The 22,621-nt window shown below is 41.2% G+C and overlaps 1 protein-coding gene across 4 annotated transcripts in view; it reads left to right on the forward strand.

Moving 5' to 3' along the window:
- LOC127063327 (homeotic protein antennapedia-like) overlaps positions 1-22,621 on the forward strand; it is a 231,010-nt gene that overhangs the window by 29,949 nt on the left and 178,440 nt on the right. The window lies entirely within an intron of this gene.

Genomic DNA, 22,621 nt, shown 5'->3' on the forward strand with positions numbered 1-22,621 from the left:
TATATTACTGCGCCCGTAATGGATGGGATTACAGCTGCTGTGTTAAATTAAACCGACCGGTGGCCGCGGCTACGGCACGGTACGTTATGTGAATATAGGTGTGCACTAGCCCATGCCACGGTGTTTCCCTTCCTACGTCTATGTATTACCCATGTACCTACACCAAGTACCTATGGTGCTTTTCCTACGAAGTTCTCTCTCTATCTCTCTTTCTCTTTCATTCTCTTTCTCTTTCTCTCTTCGTTCTCCATCCCTTTCTCTCTCTTTTAATCCTGTTTCATTCTTTTTCGATTTGACACTCCTATCGTCTCGTTCTTCTTGCTTTTTTTTTCCTTCTTTCTTTTCTTTTCTTCTTCTTTTTTTTCTCTCTTTCTTTTTCTTTTTTTTTTCTTTTTTTTTACTTCTTTCCTACCCTCGAGAAAGAACATAAAAATCTTTATATTAATTCGTTGGATAAAGCTCGATGTTTTGTGGTAAATATAGGGTCGGTCGAAAATTCCTAAGTGGGCCACAATTTTTCAAATGACTGATGAAAGTTACAAATCTTTGTTTACGATTTGTAAAAGATTGAAAAATACAGTTCAAAAAGCCTCGGAGAAGAGTATCTAATAAATAAAATCGTCTAGGAAGTTTGGCCGAGCAATGAATTTTTCGTTCACCCCGTAGATAGAATTCTTCTTGAATGCTTTATTTGCAAATTTGTTGGAGATTTGAAAAATGCAAATGATAAAACGAGGGTCGGTCGAATGGTTCCGGTTGAACGGCGTTGGCAACCTTTCCTGCAATTATAGCGCAATAAGAGGGTGAAGCTCGCCGTAGGGGTTCCGCTTTCGATGAATTCGCACTTTGCGTTATACATCGGACGTGCGGATTGCCTGCGATTTCGACGAGTAATTAATTGGAAATTGCTCGGGATCATAAATGCGTTCGTCGACTTCCTCTTGTCAATTTTCCTTCCTTCCATTATTTATTCACGAATCGTCAAAGAGATCTCAACACGTTTCTCTATATTCAGACAAGATTTTTTACACGTTTTCAGGATTAATCCAAATTACTTTATACTTATTAAAAAACTCGAACGAATTATAATAATAACATAAAAGGAATTGTTATATTTTATCGATCACGAGAAAGGTGTTGTATCAGTAAAAGATAGAATCGATCGAGGAAGTTGCAGTGGAACAAGTCTCTTTTCTTTCTTTCTCTCTCAATCTGTTTAGACCTTTGCTAATAAATTATCGCCTTCGTTTGACTTTCTTCTTCTTTTTCTTTTTCTTCGAGAAAGAAAGAAAGAAAGAAAGAAAGGAGGAGAAAGAAAGAGAAAGAGAGAGAAAGAAAGAGTTGCACAGATCGTTAACTCGACGCACACGTATAATAATTCCAAGCCCGGCGTGCTATCGGAATCTTGTAAACGTCCAAGCGACGTCGGCGGAAGGGAATACTCTCGTGGCCGATCGCGATTTCGATCAAGAATTCTGGGCGCAGCGTGCGGGAGGTAAAAGGGATCGGCTCCTTATCTCAATAACACAATTAGGCTCTCGCGGCAGCCTGGACCGGAAGGACAAATCCCTTTTATCTGTACGAGGAGATAGAAGGTATTTTCTTGGAGAAACGGTGAAGGTGAATATGTGCGCGCGCGAGCAGACGTCTGTAAGTGTAATAGTGTAGGTAGAGTTAGATAGATAGAGAAAGAGAAAGAGAGAAAGAGAGAGAGAGGGTAGAGAAACTCGAGAGAGGGAACCTGGGAAAAGAAGAGAGAGCTCACGGAGGCAAGGAGAGATAGATTACTCCGCCATTCTTGCAATTTCCCTGTCGTATCGAGGCTCGTAAATTCCCGGTGAAATATGCGAAGGGGCGCCTGGTGCGGGCAGCACGCTGCTGCTGCTGCTCCTCTCTCCTCTCCTCTCCACTCCTCTCCACTCACCCGCACGCTCGTCCACCCTCCATGCCCTCCCTTTCTCGCTCCCTTGATAGGGGTTGCTCCGCCAAGGGGTATGTCTACCACCAGGCTCTAGGTATCGCCACGACGTATCGTTACCGTTCGAGTGCGAAACACCCGGAATTAGTCTTATCTCTCGGCGATGGACGTTGCGTCTTTTTCTCTCCTTTCGAAGAAAGAGAAAAATATATTACCTACTTGTTTTCATCTGTGAAATTTCACTCGTATATACCAGTCGGAAAGAAACCAAGTATTTTTTTTCCTTTTCTTCTTTGTTGGGTTAGTTTCATCTAATTCGTACTTACCTACTTTGATATATATATATATATAGTTTTTTCTTCTTGATTAGTATTAGAAAAAGAAATGGAAGGAGAAAATTGAGTGAAAGAGAATGCGACGTATACGTTCCTTTCTGATAAATAAACGGAGTCCTATTAAGTTAAGCGGAATGAGGATTAGGTATATTTCTACGTTCGTTCCATTGTATATCATTTCGGTATACCTTCTTATTTCTGTATATCACCTACTTGGTATATTAGCGAAACGTATTATCTACGTCCCAATAGGATCTCCTCCGGCAAAAGGAGACTCCTCTCGAGATAACGGTTGGTTACCCCGAAGAAGACGAGATCGGAGGGTCGACCAAGAGTCGAGAGTGGCTTTCGGATACAAGAGGGTGGTGTTTGTCGAGACGAAGAAAATCGAGGAAAATGCCTGCGGTAGAAGATAAGGGAAAGAGGAAGAACTAGAGAGATTCGTTTTTCGTGGGTAGTGGGTGGTAGTCGGACGTGGGGTGTTCTTTTCTCGCGGTGAGAAAGAGGTCGAAGGTGGGAGACGAAGGGAAGAAGAAGAGGCTATATCTTCGTAGAAACTGCAATTCGGCCCCTATATTTAATTTCGTTGCTGGGAACGAACGTAACATTGGGCGAAGGAATAGGTGCCGGAGAACGAAAGGAGGAGGACGAATCGTCGTTTAATCTAACCGCGATCCTATCTTCTTGGAATTTATCATTCGATAAATTGCAACTTCCCACACTCCTATATATATATATATATATATATATATATATGTATATATGTATGTATGTACAATAGATACATATATATATATATATATATATATATATATATATATAAAAGTAGACTGTTCTATCTCCAAATGTCTTTGCCTGAACGTTCCAATATTCCAAGGGTGTTTCCTGATTCACGAAACTTCGACGATATCGATAGTGAGGTCGATCGATTTAATCTTAGCAATCACATAACTCTTTTAATTTACGTTACGTTTACTTTATTTATCTAATATCTTGTAGTATTTCTTTTTTAACATTTAAAAATTTGCGCGTTATGTTATATGGAACGAAAGAGGAAGAGAGAGAGAGAGAGAGAGATAGAGAGAAAGAGGGAGAAAAATAATTTGAGCAGAGCGAAAGCATGCATTATTTAAATTCATCAAACGAGCTACCGCGTGGGAGAAAGAATCGCAGTTTCGCTGGAGGTTCATTGGAAATAACGCGTGATTGATGGAGTGCCATCGTCTCTGGAGAACATTTAAAATAGATTGCAGCAACTCGGCGTTGAGTTTCTTTATTTATCGCAAGTCGATGAAAATGACAGTTTCGGTCGGGCGTGCGCTTCATCGTGTTTGAAATACGAGCAGCTACGGGATAGAGAAAAAATTACCGGGGGCTTGCGCGTGAAATCGTAGATTAAATCGTAATACCGATGAAACTTGAAAGAGAGAATCCAGGAGAGATCCGAAGGTGTGCGAACTCGAATTTCTCGAAAGAGGTAGAACGTTAATCAAGAGTGAAATCGAAGCGACACGTTGTTCGATCGTGGTTACCAATCCAATTTCGGATCTAATGGCTTCTCGAAAGACGCAAGAGAATCCTCTGAAAAGGGGGCGGTAGGATAATTGCCAGTTTATGAATCGTAGTACGAACTCGACTCGGTGTTACCTCTCCTTTACCTCTTCCATCTCCTCCCCACTTGCTCAACGCCCACGGCCATTTCCGTGTAATTCTCGCACCCTGCTTTGCTCTTAAGTTAATGTTGTTTCCCTCACTCCATTAAAAGCGACGCCACTCGGCTCATTTCACTTCCCTCACGCTATTCCCGTGACCTTCTACTGGAGTTCACCTTTTCCCTCTTTCCACTTTCTACGTAACCTTCAGTCGTTTCGTACATCTATCAATCTTCTCTTACTTTCCTTAACAGAAAGGAACATTACTATGTAACCAAACCTTTGTATTACAACGTTGTATACTTGATAAGTATACTGCTAAGGAAAATCCATTTTCTCCTAAGAAATTATAACGTTGGACGATCGATCATAAATACAGTACGATACGATTTTCATTTCAAACGTATTATCATATATCAAATGTATATCGTATATGAATGGATTTGGATTAATTTGGATTAATTGGATTAATTCTGAGTTTCGCGTTTTATTTCGAATGTAATGAGAAGATGATAAAAAGATAATACGAAATTCAGTATCTAACTAGTCTTACAAATTTTCGGTTAACGTCTTTGAGACGTCACGTTGGAAGACGCAGATCGAGCGTCGGGGCAAGGCTCGGCCGCTGTAGACGTGTCCCGAGGCGTAATGTTGCTGGACTAACGAGGAGAAACCAGTATATTAACTACTCCTCGTAGCGAAGCCAGCCGAGCTGTCAGACTAGCAGGCTATGTAGAGGTAGGTGCTGGCGGAGGTCGAGCATGGGGGAGGGGAGTGAAGAGAACGGACCGTGTTATCCTACCTGGTGCGAGCTAATATGGCGGCAGTGTATTACGTAAGCTGAGACGACTCTCGCGATATGCCTGTGCCTAGCTAGCAAGCACGTGTAGCAATCGGCAGCGAGCTTTTGACATTGTAGGGTATATAACGTCATCCCCACTCTCTCTCACTCCTCTTGCCACCACCCTCTATGGGAGGGTAGCCGAGTGAGTGTCGCCGACTCGACCAGGGGAATGACAAACGACGTCAGCCACGGCCGACGCGAGCCGTTGCGATGTCGAGATCCATAACTGTCATCGCTTCTAAACTGGATCTGGCCCGAATTGAGATTGTTGTGTCGCCCGTCAACAGCTTTAGGAAAATCCTATTCGATATCGAACTATCATCGAAATCATCGTCATTTAATCTTTATTAAATTAATTGGAATCGTCTACAGACGATTTCTTTGGAAATTCTTGTGGAATATGTATTTATATATATATATATATATATATATATATATATCTTGTTAAATGTGACTTTGTTTTTCTACGAAATGTGACCGAATATAAAAACTTGTATCTATATGTTCTTGTACTTATCTAGAGTTCCGAGAATTCTATTCGTAAATGAAAAACAATGTGTGTACGTTGGCAAGGTTTTTTCATTTTCGTTTACGTTTCTCTTGCGTCACCTTGATATTAGAAAATCAATACAAGCTTATTCAAAAGGATCGAGAAGGAGCATTACACGGAAAGACATCGAGCAGACGATATCGTTACGACTGTTACTCTCGCGCAACGAAGTGTAACGATTATTCCTACGAAAGAGAAGATTTCGTAATACATTGAACGAGCACTTATATGGATTATCGTGGAATAGTGGAACGATGCTACCATAATCACTGAAACAAAGAGAGAGAGAGAGAGAGAGAGAAGATGGAGTGACAGTGACTGACGAACGACGCATTCGCCGTACCAACTATGATTGCTTAATTCGCATGCCGGTGGTCAAAGCCAACTCTACTCGGTGCGATCTTATCAAGATATTTCTTAGAGGAATAGTAATGAGGTGAACAATGTAACGACTCGTGCTCATTTTGCCTCTGGCTACGCGTATATACGTACACATATATATGTACGTACGATAAAAAGAGAAAGAGAATAGGGAGCGATCGTATTCTCAGAGATAGAAAACTCGTATGTTCTCGGAATAGAAATATAAAAAAAAAAAAGAAAAAAAAATGAAAAAAAAGAAAAAGAAATATAAAACATTGAAAACTCTTTGTCAATGACGGATCGTCGGAGAGCGTAAAAAGAGAGAGACAGTATTTTTCCTCTCGATTCATTCGCTATTAAAAGAGAGACGATAGAGAGTGAGGTGAGAGGGGGAAAGAGAGAGAGAGAGAGAGAGAGTAGAGAACGAAATACGTCGAGACTTCTCTGTATTTACCTCTTTTGAATTTTCAACCGATTAAATGTAAATGCGACTAGAACCGTTCGGATTAACGCCCCGTGGCGAATGACTTTTGAAGAAGAGAAAAAAAAAAGAGAAAAAAGGAGAAAATATAATGATGGAACGTATTCACGCATATGCTCAAACCTTTCCATTGAGAGAGAAAACGAGGGATGAGAATGAAAAAGAGAAGGAAGATGCGTCGAGCGTCACGAACGCAGTGTGCTGCATCGGTATATAAGCGTTATTAATTTTGCCAAAGGATTTTACTGGTCCGTGAAAAAAGATTCACTGAGAAAGAGAAGGAAATTATTCCGAACCTCCTCTCTCTCTCTTTCTTTCTCACATACCTACGATTCATCGAGCTGCACCCTGGGGACCATTGTATATTGAATCCGTAGGCCTGGGCACCCACCATGCAACCATACGACCATAATCTATTCAGGGGAGGTTGCAAGTCTAAACTCCACCCTTGCACTCTGAGAAATAGTCGAATCTATCCGAGAGGTATGAAAGAAACTAATTTACAAAGGTTACGTATCTTATATCCTTACATGTAATTTTCTCTCTTTTCTTTTCCTTTTTTGTTTTTTGTTTTTTCTTTTCTTTTTTTTTTCTTTTACGAATGTATTAACTACAAACACATACGATTTCATTATGTTATTATGTTACGAGTTTTTTTCTACGTTGTTGATCTAGAATATTCTAAGGAATTCGCGATGATGTTTTTAAATAAACATTAGTATTAATTGCGGAATTTATTTCTCATAAGAAGAATATCGCATCGCTGAGCTCTCGTTCAAATAAATAAATAAGTACTACATACATTTTCTTTTCCAAGGATCGTAAATAATAACTTCATTTAACGCGTTTGCGATTTCTTCTAAGTATCGCATAGTTTTTACTCTCGGTACAATTTTTCAACGGATCGTCGATAGAGAAGCAAGACGTGACTGTAATATTATAGTTCGTCGGCGTATAATTTCGAACAAATACCGGAAAAAGTTGCGTGAAACGCGAATGTAAACGAATGCAGGAATGTTGCGTTTCAACTTCTTCACTTTACGCGAACGTAAGAAATAAAGTGAACTACGAAGCGCGCGAACTGTCCGAGGAAAATTCAAAGATCCGTTTCAACATTAACGCCTTCTTGCTTGCTTACCTCCATCTTGTAATAGAATTTACACCTGGAAAAATTCAAAGGTTTCTATATACTTTTACGTAACAAAACAACCATTTTTCTAAATCGTTTTTAATTTTATACACACACACATATATACATATATATGATTTTTAATATTTATAATTTCAGAAAAATAATATATTCCAATTAATATATAATTTATAATTAATATACAGATAAAAGATGGTAAATAGATATAAAGGGAGGAATATCGAAGTTTCAGGACAAGTAGCAGTTTGTATGGTGTAGGGTAATGCTCGCATAAGTTCCTAAGTTTCATGCATGCTACGTCGATGACAAGGGCGAGAGAGTGGGAAGGGTACTTTGGTCCAGAGTGGTCTCGTAGGCTCCACCCCAGGACGAGGGGCGCCTATCCCTCTTTCAGTCCCTGTCCCAGCTCAGCCCCCTTTTACCCCCGTCAGAAAATCCCATCATACCGAGCGGTTCAGAGAGATAGAGAGAGATAGATAGATAGATAGAGAGAGAGAAAGAGAGAGAGAGAGAGAGAGAGAGAGATCGTAGAGGACGTCGAGAGTCCACCATAGTAAATCAGGCAGTCGCAGGCGGTCCTTCTGATCTATCCGAGCGAGGCACCGTGAGCTCGCGTCAACTCGGGACCCACCCTACCGAGAACTCTCTTTCTCGTTCTCTCCAGTCACGAAAGTAGTGAAATAACTCGTCTAAGTAACTCTATCTAGTCGGTGGAATCGCTTATGGCTCATAAACGCCTCGTAACTTAACCCGATGGCACGCGCTCTTGAGACATACTACCGTCCTGTACGTATTACCTATTTTACGTGGAAAAGTGTCCCCCGTCAGATTTCAGTGAAACTTAGAAGATCGAATGTTCGACCAGACTCATCTCTCCGTTATCGAGGATGCCTCGCTATGGAGATTTCAGGTAATTTTTCTCCCTCTTTTTCTCTTTCTCTCTTCCTGTTTTTTTTTTGTCTCTTTTCCAATATAAGCGACAAACGATATCCGTCTGCGTTTATTCGACTCAAAGAGAAGATTGAAATACGTCGTGCCCCGGCGAAACTCGAACGTCGAAATAGATTGTGTATTTTCCTGCATGGACCATAAATTTCTGAATCATAAAACACCCCCGAAATGTAGTAGCGAAGCGGCGAAAGTAGCGCCGATATGACGGATCGTCGCATCTACGATCGTACACATCGCCATTATTAAGCGATCTCGCGAGATAAATCTTTTGTGCCACTGACAAATCGTTGTACGAAATTACGACTGGCTAAGCGGCGTTGTACGAATTTCTTCGATCGTTCCGGTCAAAAGTTACATTGCGACGGTATTACTGTGATCCAATTCATCGACGTGATATTTTGTCGTCGTCCTCGCCGAAAAAAAATTATCAATCGATATCTACCTGTTACTACATGAACATTTTGAGAACAGAGATTGCGAACAGAGCGAATAATTTTAATCCGAAATAGTCGTGATATATACAACAACTTTTTCTTCACATTCGAACGATTATGCGCCTTTATTGACAACCTTCCAAGCATTTTCACAGAATGAAGATATAAATATACAATAACATAACATAAACGATATCGCAAGCCAATTTTGTATGAATCATCGCATGGCTTTCGTAACGATTTAATAAACAAAATTGCTCTCTGTGAAGAAATCTCATTTCACGGAAGATTACGAAAGGAAATGAAGAGAATCGAGGATCGATCGACGATATTTTTGAAATTATTCAGTGCGTAAAATTTCGTCGTTAACGAAGTCGACGTCATAACATGATAATAATAACCTATCAAAAAAAAAAGAAGAAAGAGAGAGAGAGAGAGAGAGAGAGAGAAAGAAGAGAAAACGAAAAAGTAAAAAGGGTAGCAGGAGAAAGAGAGGGATCGCGATGGACGATGAGGGCGCGAGGGAATCGCGTTGTTTCGCGCGCGCATAGGCGCGAGATACGCGTTTACATCGTTGATGTATGTTCTCGACGGCGATCGATCTCTCTCACACGAACTGCTAATTGTGCGGCGTCATAACTCTCCTCGCGTACCTCGTCCTCGGCCCCTCTTCTAACTCGTCCGTCGTGGCTCTGCTTCTCTGCCCTCTTCTCCTCACCCCCTTTCACCCTTTCCATCTCCACCAGTACTACTACATTACCTTCGTATAAACCACTGGTACGAGCATGTATACTCTCTTCTCTTTTGGCCTCTCCACTACAACGAGAGAATGAAAGAGAGAGGGAGAGAGAGAGAGAGAGATAGTGCTACGAAGAGTAAGTGCTACCGCGTGCGGACTATAACAGCGTATAGTTACGATACACGCCGGTATAAAGAGAACGAGAGAGAGAGAGAGAGAGAGAAAGAGAGAGAAAGGGGTTTGCGAGTACATTACGCGAGGTAACGTTGTTTACGGGGCAGCCCGCCAGTTCTTTCGAGCCATTGCCGATTAGCGACTATCCCATTTCGCTTTATCATCCGGCCGGCCACGATCCAGCCGAATTTTGGCGCGCGAAAACGGACGGTTTTTTGATTTACGCCGCTTTAATCGCTCGTTCTCTCCTTTTCTTTTGTATATGTGTGTCTGTGTCTCTTTCTCTCTCTCTCTTTCTCTTTCTCTATTTTTTTTTATTCTCTGCTTCTTCGCGTAGAGTCATAGTATTTCCGACGGAAACGAGACGAAGGATCTCGTTCTAGTTGTTTTGACTCGAGATAAAAGCGAACCATTTAGGTGTGTTAAGAACTTGTACTTTGTCAAATTTATTTTTATCGATACGTATAAAATAACTGGGTACATATATATATATATATATATATATATATATATATATATATCGTATTAAATGTAATGGGCAATAACTTAACTGTTTACCCTACTCGAGTTCGATGACAATAGTAAAAGTTTCGATTGGAAAAGTTTGAAAGCTGAGTTTAATTTATCACGTAAGGTTATCACGTTCTCTTAGAGAAGACGGATCGTTTTTGCCGGACCTTCGGGACGATTTAAGATCGGTGAAATTTTACGAGCGAACACGAATAGGTCATCGAGAAATCTCCTCAAAATCTAAAACGTCGATGTTCGATCGTTCGGCGTGGTTCTTCTTTCAATGGAATAATCATACGTAGAGTCGGCCGTATTACTTACTTCGAACGTGAATTTAATGGCGGTAATCTCGTATTTCGTAAAAACCATGACGTAATCGCTTTAGAGATTCCCAAGGTTTTTATCGTGGCTACGGAGCAACGAAGAAACTGGCATGAATGATAGCTGGTGTAGTATAGTTCTTAATATATCGGAAGATCCGAGAGAGAGAGAGAGAGCGAGAGAGAGAAGAAAAAGAGAAAAAGAGAGATGAGAGTACACTACGAAGAAAAAGTCGCATCGGAAGCTTTTTATCCCGATTCCATTGGAATCTGCATATCTCCTTACCCCGAAAGTAACTTCAAAGTGCGTCTCCTTCCTTTTCCGAAAGAAGTTTGTACGGTGGCGTGCGCGCGAGCGCGTTCAGAACCAGGCAGCGTCTATGAGCACTCGCAGATAAGAAAAAGAGGGTCGGGGAAGCTCCGAGAATGGGTGGAGGTACGCGAATAATAAAAATCGCCCTCATAACTCAAGCGGAGGACTCTGGTGTGGGTTGAGAGAGGAGAGAAAGAAGAAGAAGAAGAAAAAGAAGGAAAGAAGAAAGAGGAGGAGAGGAAGATGGTGGCGGAGGTGGAGGCTGACTGGTGGGAGGTAGAGAACGAGGTAGAGAGGAAGAGAAAGAGGAGGAGGGGGAGGAGAAAGAAGAGAAGAAGAAGACGACGACGACGACGACGACGACGACGACGACGAGGACGAAAAGGAAAAGAAACCGAGTTAGGGGTGGGGGGTGGCTGCGGGTACAGAGCCGCTCGAGCTTCTTATCTTAGCGCATGGGGTGACATTAGCTCTGCCCTGGTAATTCTCTCTGTAGCTACCTCTTGAAACTCATGCTGCAACGGAGTTTCCGGCGCGTTTTAGTTGCAAATAATACTTAAAAAATGACCGCGAGATAAATCGTGCGGCGAGCTACTATGAAACTATATAAACACACCTACCATATTTATCTGTGAAAATAATGTCAGGACTATTCGCGTTAAATACATAGTATACGTTTTATGGGTAAAAGATTATGTTTGTTACTTCTTCGATTCGATGGCCGACTTTAAGAAGATCGGCCGATCTAAGCGTTGATCGTTAATCAAGCTATCGCTTCCTTACTTCTTGACGTTAGCTAAGACCGAGATCGATCGTACCGATAGGAAAGCCTGTATTATGCAAACTCGATTCAACTCGATTAAATCCTGTCTGTCTGCTTTGGGAATCGACGATACCTTTTCGAAATAAAACTTTAGAGTATATTACACTCGCTTCAGGCAAACATTAATTTTTTCGTAAATTTGGTAAATAAATAAATCGTCTTGATTAATAAAACTTTAATACGGGAATTCGATATTTCGTAAATGCTTCTTCCTTCGTTTCTCTTTTCTTTTCTGCTTATTTTATTTTATTTTATTTTTTTTTTTTTTTACTTTGCCTCTTACCAGACACCGTTAATTGGTATCATATACGAGCATATCAGGCTCGCCGTAGTTATATTATAGAGAATTTAGGCGTGATATAGTATCTCGATCTCAACGGAAGACGCATCACTGTCGGCTGCGATCTTGCGGCCGTGCCAAGGCTGCATTAACTCGGTGTCACCGTGATGAAGTACCGCGAAGCTCGCTCTTGCGTCGCGCCCAGATTAGTGCACGCTACGTTATTTCGAATTTCTCGTGGAAACTATCAGTTATGTATTAACGATGGCAATGAGAAAGATGCGAGTCTATATTCGTCATAGATCCTCGTACGTAAATTACATCCTTGTGATGTAAATCGATGAATTGCTGTTTCTATTTAGTCGTTTCAATTGCTCGGGATTTATCATGTTAATTATAGGTTTAATAAAGGAATACGATAGAAAGAACTTAACGATCTTTCATATCTCTAAAGTCCGTTTCTTTAATCTCATAGACCTTCTGCTTGTTAAATCGGTGATTATCCACCTGCAAAGTCGCCATACTTCTAATTTGTCCTGCATGAGAAACGGTGCGCACGCTCGAAGGTCGTTCGGCCCGCTTATCTCCACTTTCCGGCCCACTCTCAACGACTCTCTCTCTCTCTCTCTCTCTTTCTCTCTTTGACTCTCTCTTTCTCTTTTAGAATCACGTCGAGAAATCGTCGAGTTGACTTGAATGACTCCAAATGACGTAACGTTCGTCGAAGCGGTAAATTATTGTGCGCGTTTGTCGCGTCGAAGAAAGATAGAGAGAAAGAGAAGGATAGTACACGCTCGTTTCTTCATTTCTCTCTCTCTCTTTCTCTCTCTCTCTCTCTCTCTCTCTCTCTCTCTCTCTCTCTCTCGCTTGTACAAGAGAGCGCATCGACGAACATCCGATGTGGGACCGACGATGGAGATTCTGGGCCCGACGGACCACATTCTTCCCTGTGACTTTGGGCATTGTTCTTCTCCTCCTCCAGTGATACTCTTCCCTCCTCTCTCGACCCTCTCATCCTCGAACAACCTCCGAACGAATCCTCGAGATCCTCTTATAACAAGGCGGACGGCGGTTTTTGTCCTGCCGATTGCTTTTTTTTCCCTTTTTTTTCTCTTTCCTTTTTTTCTTTCTTTCTTTTTTCTTTTTCCTTTTTTTTTTTACTTTCTTTCTTTCTCCCGTTCTTTTATTATCCTCTCTCACGCGCGACCGAAAAACTACGGGCGTAGATTTATGGCTTTGCCCGGTGACTGACTCTTTCTCCGATTATGACTATACGCGAAGGACCGACCCCGAACGAAGATACATCCTCCACGACCATACCCTCTTGCCGCTTTTATCGGTCTCGCGATAGCTAGACAGAATTTCATTTTTTCTTCTATGTCTTTTATTTTAAATATTTTTTAGAAACATCTCTTATACAGTCCCGATATATATATATATATTATCAACGTTTTCGAAATGCTCAATTCTCTGAGATCGGTTTTTAAATTTAAAGCTTATATTAATGTTTTACGATGAAATACTTGCGATAAGATAACAACTCATGAAACATTTATAAGTAACAAACATTTTTTAATCTGATCAAATATTTCAAATCAATTTGAAGATTATCTTTTTCTAGTATCGATTGTAGTTAAGACCGTGGATATCATTCATGCGGTTAATTTTCTGTTTCTCACTTTAGGATAGGCTACGAAACGACGAATATCAGCCACCCTTATGAGATTTTATTTTAACAAGGTAGACACTTCTTACCTTTTCTCTCTCTCTCTCTCTCCTTCTTTCTTGTTTTTCTATGTTCGTATACAAGTCTGAAAACGACCAGGCGTGGATTTATGGTTTTACCACTGACAAGCTGTTCTCTTCCTCTCTCGTGATGATTCTATGCTTGACCTTGGAAGGACTCGGGCGATTCGATGCTGAACCTTTTTGGACGCTTATCTTCGCCAATCCCTAAAACGCGTTCGTCCTTGCACCGACAGTAGGGGGAACCTTCTTTTTCTTTCTTTTTTTCTTCTTTTTTTTATTACTCGCTTCTAACCATTCCTCCTTTTTTCTTTTCTTCGTTCATTTATCCTTACCTGCTACCTTTAGGGCAATAAAGCTCGAATTCTTTTTTAGCGCGTAACGGTACAATCGAGTAACCTTCCAAAGTTTAAAGCACGCTTGACCATTTTCATGAAATAAGAATGAAAGAGAAGATTTAAAAAAAAAAGTGTGTCCGAAGAAAAAACTTACGATCACGAGGATATTGAAAGACCCATGCTGTGAGTTTTCTATTTTCTTTTTTTTACTAGAAAATCTTTTGACATTGCTTATTTTTTTTTTGTCATCTTTTTCTTCCTCTCTTTCTCTCTTTCTTTCTCTCTCCGTTTGTCTCAAAGTAATGGTTACTTCACGCGAAAAAGGAAGGAGAGTTTTTCTTTCGTTTTTTATACAACCATTCGGTTCCGTTCAATCCTTTCTCTCTCCTTCCCGTCAAAAGTGACGATACAAAGTCGCGGAATTTGTTCGGCTTACAATTAGACCACGCCCCCTTCAACTGGTGGCCACGTTACTGGCGCGAAACTTCCATTCTTCCATCCGAACTTGCTACTTTTTCGAGTTCGCTTCCACTTAGGTACTAAGGCGGGACTAATTACCAGACAAAAACTTGGCGAAACGTCGTCGGATCGTCGAGGCCGCCAAGCGTTTCTCTCTTATTCGGTGGTGGATAACTTTCCGCATAAGTCCACGGACGTACGGGCTTAACGCGCCGCTTACAATTAGTCGCAAGAGTTCGTGTTCCGCTTAATAATGGATTTCCTCACGGATAACAAATTGCCAAAGGCGATACATCTTTCTACCGCCTTGGTGTGGAACGCGTGTATTCTTACACGCGAACTCCGCGAGCCCGGATATTTAATTCGCGTGCGGCCAGTTTGCAATAATTTCCATCTGAACGGAACGAAGAACTCAAAAGAAAAAGGAAATAACGATGCACGAGTCGAAGACTCTCGGAATTGCATTTAATTACCCTACCGAAGCGTACATCGATATAAAGATGCGTTTCGTTTTTCGAACGAGAATTTTTAATCCTTTCCCTTGCCCAACCCCTGCCCCCAACCCCTGTCCCCAAACCCTTACCCCCCACCCCTATCCATACATCTCCTCATCCTCATCCTCTTTACCAACTCACCCCACTGCGTTTGCCACGGTTGTACGACATAATCTGCGTCTTGTCGGGCGCTTCTTTACGAGCTAACCGAAGTCGACGCGCGCGAGATCAACGCTTTATCAAGATTTATGGGCATTGCGCGCTTTCGCTTTGCATTCGCGCAACGAAGACGACAGAAAGGGAACGTTTCTTCGTATAACTTCTTTCCCTTGAGATACCCTACTTGCTTTTACTAACGAAGAAAATACTTTCGTGTTTCAACGAGTACACGTCATTTCTTACCACTTTCGTATCTATCACGTTCGATCGATGACGAAATAATCTCTTTCTTTTTTTTTAGCGTGAGAGATTAGTATCATAGTTCTCTTGTAACTGATAAAATGGAACTAAACTTTAAATTGTTCGATTCTGTCGCCGATGAAAAGTCAGTGTTAGTGTTTATCGTTACCGATATAACGAGATATATATATATATATATAGCAGTCGTAAAAAGAAGAAATAGAATTTATAGAATAAATATCTACATATTAAAAAGCGTACGTTCCGAAGCATTAAACTACATTACATGAGTAATGCTCGTCGAGATGCCGTCGGACCGTGGAACTCGGCGCGATAACATCGTATGTCTCGCTCGAAGCACGAAACGTGTTTAATATAAGTAAATGTTCGTGTAAGTTTTTCGGTCTTCGTGTCAACGTTTTAAAAAGGGTGGGGAGTTAAGGGAGAGAAAAAAATATGTAACAGAAATTTATCTTACGGAACGGAGTGTGTTTTATAAAAGAGGCTAATTTATTATGCAGCGTCGAGATCGTTGTGAAACCATCGGTTTCTAGAAATCGTTGAAACGAGGACGTATTCACGCGACTTATTTTTTTTATTATTATTTTTTTTCCTTTTCTTTTTTTTTCTTTTGCTCCTTAGAAATCTCTTTCCATTTGTCGATAAAGTCCTTTTATACGGCAGTCGTAAGACGATATCGTTACAACTATTTATCTAAGTCAGACTAATATTTTAGGAGCGACCTACTTCGTCAAAGAATCGGAATGTTCGCGGTCACGGAAGAGCAAGAAAGATTACGCGTAGCGAAGGGCGAGATATAGAAAAAGGAATGGCGTGTTCGCCTATCGGGTTTGCCGATGACGTTCGTACACGCTAACGTGCGAGACCTAAGTATGCAAGCCAATTCGAACGGATAAGAAACAAACGAGAACTCGTGTCTGCATCGATAACAACTAACAAGATCGACGACGATAACAAAATGATCATCGGTAATTCTCGGACGTTCCTCATATTACCGCTTAAAGGGAATGAACTTCAATTACGTTCAAACAGATTCACATTGCATGAATGGATCACAAGTATGTGTATACGTGTGTGTCTATCTGTATGTATACATATATATATATATATATAGAGAGAGAGAGAAAGAGAAAGAGAAAGAATATCAAATGAAAAATTCTAGACAAGATGAATCATGCATGAATCATGAGTCATTTTCATTTGCGAATGATATTTCATGAATAATATTTCTATTATTAATTCTCAACGTTATTATAGACGTTCGATTAAAATACACAATTATTCCATTTATAAATAGCACGATCTTATTTCTTGAAAGAAATTATTCGAACTATAATAAAAGATGGAATAAATCGTGTCTAGGAACACATTAAAGAGAACATTCGTATCGAAGACAGATATAAAATGGCCACAATGTCGCCATTAAATTCCTGCGACGAAAGCCGAGAAAGTCGGTTTTTCGTGTTCCATCGATATTTACGTACTCGAAGTTCGACTTGAGATGTGAATCAAGGACAAGTCGTAGTAGAATGAGAGACGACATGACATAGAGAAGAAGTAGCGATGAGGGTAGCGAAAAGGGGTAAAAGTAACGGAAGAAGAAGAAGAAGAAGAAGAAGAAGAAGGAGAAAGAGAAAAAGAAGAAGAAGAAGAGGAAAACTAAGAGAATAATAAGAAGAATAGAAGGAATACGCGAACGAACGGTAGAAAGAAGCGGCGAGGAGCGTACACGCGCTCGTGGATTAAAGAGTTATTTGAGTCTCAGAGGCGGCCATAACTCTCCCGGGCTATTCCCGTCCTGTGCTCGCTCGCCCACCAGAATATTTTAACATTGGGGGTGGGTGGCTGCCTGGCTGGCTGGCCTGACTCTCGAAATGGGTTTAGCTTGGGACATGGGGCAGACGCACGCGCACATACGCATACACACATATGAACTAAAGAGAGAGAGAGATACATTGCATACATGTAAAGTATAGTTATAGAAGCGTACACGTGGACGACACGGTAGCGCGAACGCTCGTTACGCACTCGCGTATATATTGTATATATACATACGCAGGAACTCTGGCATACGTATACACGTATACTGAGAAGGAGTAAGAGAGACAAGGGAAGGGAAGGGCAGAGAGAGAGAGGCAGGGTGAGACAGGGTCCGCACTCCACGCAGCTGACAGCTGTTCCGTCGGTGGGCCGGTCGGTGGGGAGGATTCAGCCTAGTCGCGCCCCTTCTATAATGGCTCCCTTTTCTTCCTTCCCCTACCCATGCCAGCATGGCTGGCACCGGTTTCTCTTTCTCTCTCGCACTTTACCTCTTTCTATCTCTACCTCTCTTTGTATCTCTCTCTTTCTCTCTCTCTCTCTCTCGCTCCTACTCTTTTCTAGGCATCGTTGCGTCATCGTCGAGCCGTCGTTCTCTCTCTCCTCGTTCTATGTGTTGAGTGCGTGACGTCAGAAGAACTAACGACTCGTTGCCTCGTGACGTAGCTGCAACGTCATAGTAGTCACGATAGAGAGCAACGAATCGGAATGCCACCACGAGTGGCGCTTTCATCGTCCCTATCATCTTTTCCTGGATGAAGCGCGCGTTATGACATATGATAAAATTGAATTCTATTCCTTGTCAGCCTATCGACGTTTATTTCTATCAGAAAAAACACTATTATCGCGTAATAATTCTTCTAATTCTCTAGATAGATAGTTAACATTGGAATTAAAATCGAGCATAGATATTTTCTTTAATGTATTCGTTTTGATATCGCTTTTACCCGTTCGATTAATAATATATTGCACTGATTATACTTTATACGATTAGTAATGCGTATAGAAATAATCGAACGTATACAAACAAGTTGAGAAAACACAAGACGATATGCAACAGTCCTTTGAATGTTCCATAAGCGTCCATGTACTACTTACTTACTTGCCATTTTAACTTTACGCTCAACAGGTGTTAAAAGTAATTATCTATTATCTCGAAGAACGATCATCTCGCTCCTCTCCTCTTATCCGTTAACTTAAAAGAAAGAGAGAGAGAGAGAGAGAGAACAAGAGAAAGAAAAAAGAAAAAGAAGAAAGAAACAACAAAGTAACACATTAAATCGTTATTACTTCATTAGCTTCGGAAAGGATTCTTTCGATCGAATGAAACGATAAGCAGGATAGCAATATCGTAAACTTAATCGGTCGAAGGTCGTTGAGTATAATCTTGGCGAAAGGAAGGGAAAAAGGAAGGAAGGAAGGAAGGAAGGAAGGAAGGAAGGAAGGAAGGAAGGGTGAGAGGGAGGAAGGAAGGGAGGGAGGACGAGAGGGTTAAGAAGGAAGTTACAGTGTAGAATGACGATGCGTATGGCATAGTAAGAGCTGCTACGGTGGCAAGGTATCGTCAGCGATAGGCAGTGATCGTAAAACAAGAGTTTTACGAGACTCGATTCGAAGATGTGGCGATGGTGATGGTGATGGTGATGGTGGTGGTGATGGCGATGGTGGTGGTGGTGGCGGTAGTGGCGTTGGAGTCTGGCAGCAAGAGATGGAGGAAGAGGTATAGGAGGTGGAGGTAGAAGAGGAGGAGGAAGAGGAAGAGGAGGAGGAGGAGGAGGAGGAGGAGTACCGAAGCGAGTGCCGAAGCGACGGCCGTCGAGTGGGGCTCTCACGGTTTACGAGCGCATAACAGACGCGTTTATGGCCGTGATCACATGGCCCACTCGCATACCTATACCTATACAACCGGCTCCCATAGCCCACTGCGAAGTAAACAAATCGTAAAGCTCTGCTTCGGATTTACTGACCTGCCGCAATATACGGAAAGCAATACGGAAAGGCAGCCAACCGGCTTTGATAACGTTCTGCTCGTTTCGTGCGCGTGCCGAGCGACGTTCCGCTTCGACATTAACATACATACATACATAAGCTATATGCGATCGAACGATCTTTACACTGCTCTGTAATACACACTCTTTCTCTCTCTCTCTCTCTCTCTCTCTCTCTCTCTGTCTGTCTGTTTTTCTCTTTCATCCATTATTGTAATGACGGACGAAGCCGATAATTACGTTACATTTTTTTTCCTCTGATAATTATCTTCGATGCACGCGATTGATTCGTCTTCTTTATTAATATAAAAATACCTATGTAAAATATTTATGTAAAAAAACTCTATCTTACGTATTCCGTGTTACTTATCGTCACTATATTAATAATGAATTATTAATGAGAGAAGATTGAAAAAATATATAAATAGATAAAAAAGAAAATAATAAGACTCCTACGTACCTACATAGTTTCGTCTTAGTATTAGTACGTCCGAATAATATAGTCATCGTTCAGATTCGATCGATGAGTTAATATTACGAGCGAGCTTAACGATTATTTAACTAGTTATAATTCACATCTAGCCGGACATGCGTATTCATGACACTCGAAGAATTCTCACGTTGAACAATGAACATTGCGAGATCGGGTAGGATAGATCGAAAAAGGATACATTAATGTTTCGTATAGAATAATTAACGTTTAATTATCATACCGCGTTTATTATGCTCTTTACAAATTGACGCGTTAATAACGCCGCTATCTAATGCATCTATCTTTCCAATTAATTCGCACGCGTTTCCTTGCTCTCCTCGATTATAGCCGAGAACGTCGATGCCGAACGAGCAGAGCTCGTCGAACTCATTTTATTCTCGGACAATTTCGTGCCGTCATAGATACCTATATCATTTCTCCTCCTTCCCGATCAATGGTCCATGATGCGCCCGCGCACACACAGCACTTTGTCTTCTGCTTCTTGTTTCATTGTTCTCGTGGGTACCGCTAGATGCCGACACTGCTTTATGACTTTCGAAGTGACCAGTAGTTGACGCTACGATCGGTTTATCGTCCATTTATTTGCTCAACGCCATTCACGTGCACAAGGGATGCTTTTAAAGCGTATTCCAAAAAGTAAGCGCTTGGTTCTTTTTTTTTCCTCCTTTTTTTACGAAACTCTGTAGAGAAAAAAAAAAGAAAAGGGAAGAAAAAATTGTAGTTATTTAGAATGACAACCGGAATATCTTCCAATTTCCAAAGACATCGTTAACAATTACCGTTAACAATTTCAATACATTTACGTTAGTCTCTGATAGATCAAACTTAGAAAATCGCTTTTACTTAACGATCGACGTGACGGTATTTACTCGGACAATTTTCAAATCGATTGTAGAATCGAAGTCCTACGCGTTCGCAATCGTTTAATCAAGCGATCGCTCGTAGGAAGAAGCGTTCGTTTCTATCGCGAGGAAAGAAATTTCTGGTCTTCGAAGCACGGAGGCGAACGCGAAGGCTTCGCGTACCGCGCAGAGAGTCACGGAGGTGATTTATTCGACTTAATTCCAATTCCATTGGAGCCACGAGGCCGGGGGTTGGAGAGAGGTGGAACGTTGGAAAGGTGGTCGGGGGAAAAGGAGAGAAGGACGGAGAGGGTGGATATTCTTATGCAATTTGCCAGAAAGGTTCAAGAACCCGGGAGATCCCGCAATTTATCTTACCTTATGTTACGCCGAGCCAAGGCAACGCAAGATAGATGGCGTCAGTGCTTCCAAGCTCCCCTTCTCCCCGTCTCTCTCTCTCTGTCTCTTTCTCTTTCTCTCTTGTACGCTCTCTTTTCCCTCCCTTACTGTCTCTCTCTCACTCTTTCTCTCTCTCGGGTCACCCAAACTCCGTACAGAGCTCTGCGACCACCCCTTCCCCCAGCCAATGAGGGACGACCGCGGTGGCCATCTTGGATGGAGAGTTATTGAACGAAAAAGATGAGTAAGAAACTTGTTATGGGGGTGCGTTCTCTCCGCGCCACTGGGACTTGCTCGAGAAACGGGCGTGTTGAGGAAGAAGGGTGAGCAAGAAAAAAAAAGAAGGAATACGAGAGAGGAAGAGAGAGAGACAGAAGGCAAGCTACAAGGGGTTGTTGGCGCTATATTGATCAATTGCTTTGCCGTGCTTTGCACTACTTTCCACCTATAAAGCACGATGCCTATACGGAAACGCGATACTTGCCGAGTGGTCGACCGAGACTAATTATATAAGGATCTTATTCGTTGGAATTTTCGAGGAACCATCCTCCTTATCACATTCCAAACTGCTTTTTTGTGGTTTTTTCTTTTTTTTTTTCTTTTTTTTTTGTAATCATCGATATGTCGTACATAGATGTATATAAAAATTTATAGGTGAATGAACTGCCTATAGAAAATTAAATCGATCCGATTATCTCGGATATAGACGAAGCGATAATAACGTCGACTATCGATGATAATCGGAATGGAATATATCACGATAATGGAATTATAATAAATCATCTTCTCGTTGACAGGTAATAATTTTTCATTTGAAGGGTATGTACCCTTATGGGAAACAGTTATTAACTACAGCAGATCGAGAAATGAAAGCTTGGGAGATACCTAGTTTACGAATTATAACAAAGTTTTCATTGTAAATTATGAACGTCGTAGGAACGTCGTGCATTTTCTATGCGCCGATGCACGCGTTTTCCCTTCGCTCAGGAATTTTTATCGCGTCGCGTGATCGCGAAGTAAGACAACGTCAATGGTGGGCATGCGACGAGGCAGCAGGACATGGGTGGTCCGTCGTCGACTTGCATTTCACGAATGCTTAACGCGTTCTCGCTTTATAGGCGCGTGCGCGAGCGAGGTGTAGCCTAACTAAATTTCGCCTTGAGGTTTTACAAAGTGTTTGAACTATCTGAGCGTCCGTACACGGGGCGGGGACGTTGCGTACGTGGCTTCACGCTCGCTAATCCGTGATCGGCCTTACAACGCGACGATTAAGCTCGAACATTGAGATGCGTATTAGCGTGCGATAAACATACTTTGATAAAAACAATCTTATTGACGCATCAATATTAACAATGAATCGTCGTGGAAGGTGGGCCTCATCATAATTTCGTTGTTGTTTTCTACACACACGCGACTGTTCTTATTTGGTCATTCGTGAAAAACTCTTATCGTATCGTAAAACGCAAATATTCTTTATTACTTTGACGAATAGCACTTATCTGTTTTTACAATGTAGCACGCAATGACCTTTAACAATTAATTGTTTTACATTTGATAAAAAAAAAATGATTACACCAACTGTTTAAAATTAAAAAAAAAAAATATATTTATACTTTTAAAAACGTTGCCGATATATATCGGCCGGTTAACACGATGTTAACTGATCAATAAAGAATTACGTAACTAAGCACTTAGATAATTTTTATACATTATGAAATATTATTTCGCTAATAACCGACGACGGTTCATTTTTAGAAAATTTACTATCTTTTCTAATCTTTCTACGG

Source organism: Vespula vulgaris, chromosome 4 (assembly GCF_905475345.1).
Source record: "Vespula vulgaris chromosome 4, iyVesVulg1.1, whole genome shotgun sequence".
Lineage (NCBI taxonomy): Eukaryota > Metazoa > Arthropoda > Insecta > Hymenoptera > Vespidae > Vespula > Vespula vulgaris.